Source organism: Dasypus novemcinctus, chromosome 14 (assembly GCF_030445035.2).
Source record: "Dasypus novemcinctus isolate mDasNov1 chromosome 14, mDasNov1.1.hap2, whole genome shotgun sequence".
NCBI classification, from domain to species: domain Eukaryota; kingdom Metazoa; phylum Chordata; class Mammalia; order Cingulata; family Dasypodidae; genus Dasypus; species Dasypus novemcinctus.
This window is the reverse complement of record NC_080686.1, coordinates 44027020-44029034: the sequence shown is the minus strand read 5'-3', so window position 1 is coordinate 44029034 and position 2015 is coordinate 44027020. Positions and strand designations below refer to the sequence as shown.

At 39.7% G+C, this 2015-nt stretch overlaps 1 pseudogene; it reads right to left on the bottom strand.

Moving 5' to 3' along the window:
- Positions 1-258: 258 nt before the first annotated feature.
- On the bottom strand, positions 259-1171 carry LOC101410911 (ribosome production factor 2 homolog pseudogene; annotated as a pseudogene).
- Between the last annotated feature and the right edge of the window lie 844 nt (positions 1172-2015).

Below are 2015 nucleotides of genomic sequence, written 5' to 3'. Positions count from 1 at the left end.
GCTGACTTAAGTGGAATTGCTACTCATATGATGTTGAAGTGTCTATCAAATAATATGGTATTTCCCCATTTCTTCAGGACTTCTATGCCTTCAGAAGTATTCAAATTTTTTTCTCAAATAGGTTACTTATATTTCTTTTTAATTTTTCCTAATTTAAAAAGAAATATTTTTTACTTCTCTCTCCTTCCCCACCCCCCCAGTTGTCTGCTCTCTGTCCATTCACTGCATGTTCTTCTTCTTTTTTTTTTTTTTTTAAGTTCCATCAAATTGTTTTAATTCTCTTTGATTTATTCTCCTGACCTACTGTTCTTCTTTCTGCAGGTTGCTTTTTCAGCCCCTTCATTTTCCTGGTTTGTAGTTTGCTTAGGTCTTGCTTCTGCATATGAATCCTTCCATAAGTTGTACCAAAAGTGTCCTGAGAGATATTTTTCTTCTTCTTTGGCTTGAGAGCTTTGGGCATTTTCATTGCTAACTTATAAAGGTCATCTGATGCCAGGTGTGTCCTCCTCAAAACCAGATCCAATGAGGGGCCCATCTCTTCCGATTCAATTTGAGGTGTTCTGCAACCTGATTTCTTCAACAGCAGCTTATAGCTTCGAAAGCACATCTTCCCATTCAGCGCAGTGAAGAACAGAACGTACTCTAAACCAACAAGGTGAATGTTTGATACTGCCGGACCTCTGAAGAAATCAATAAGAAGATTTTTTAGTCTCCTATAGTCTTCAGTCACATCAAAATCATCACTAGCAAATATTAACATAGGTATTGTTCCCTAAGGACATTTACTGTTCTTAATATCTTTCAGAGAAACAAATTTCTCAATACCTAATTCAATCATATCCAGCACATGGTAGTCACACATATGACCTATTACTAGATTATGTGGCCGCTTCTTATTGTGGGAGCCAAACATGAATAAAGAACAATCTGACTTCTTTGAAAAGAATTCCAGAGATGTCTGATCCTCAAATGGTCTTGTAATATTTTTCTTTTTATACAGAATTCCATACGGTTTCTTCAGAGCGTACATATCTCTAAGTACTTGTGTCACTGTTGCATTTGCATTTCCCCCTTTAATCAGCATGGCATTTTTAATATTTTCACTGAGTTTTGGTTCTCTCTTCTCAAGAAATCTCTTGGCCCTTTTTGTTTTGGGCTTTCTTCTTCACACTTCTTCAGAAGCCAGATATTTTTTATTTGTTGGGATGAAAGCTAGCAACATTTCTGTCCCACCTCCGTTCCGCAGCTCCCACTTGTCGCTTACATGCTGTTGCCCAGTCGCCGGCCCAGCAGAGACCGGGCTAGTGCATCATTGGGCCTGCATGTTCTTCTGTGTCCGCTTGTATTCTTGTCAGCAGCATCTTGCGTCTCGTTTTGCTTGTGTCATCTTGCTTCGTCGGTTCTCCGTGTGTGCAGCACCATTCCTGGGCAGGCTGCACTTTCTTTCGCGCTGGGCGGCTCTCCTTACGGGGCACACTCCTTGCACGTGGGGCTCCCCCACGCGGGGGACACTCCTGAGTGGCAGGGCACTCCTTGCGTGCATCAGCACCGCGCATGGGCCAGCTCCACACGGGTCAAGGAGGCCCAGAGTTTGAACCTTGGACCTCATATGTGGTAGGCAGACGCCCTGTCTGTTGTGCCAAATCCACTTCCCAGAAATATAATTTTATTGTTACTGCAAATGGAATCCATTCTGTCATTGTATCTCCTGATACTGTATACAAACACCATTGATTACTAAATTTCCTTATTGTTTTAAGTATTTGTAAAGGTTGATTCCCTTTCAAGTTTTAGATATGTTATCATTTTCAGTTAAGATAATCTTACTTCCTCTTTTTTTAAACCTCCTTCTTTTTAATATCTGAACCTCTACTTTCTTTTTCTATTAAAAAGTGCATTGGTTAGTATGTTAATCCAATAATAAATTGTGATAATAAAAATACTGCTTGAGTTTTCCCATAAAACATGATACTGGCTTATATATACAAGCTCCTGTTAAAGAAGTACATATCAAT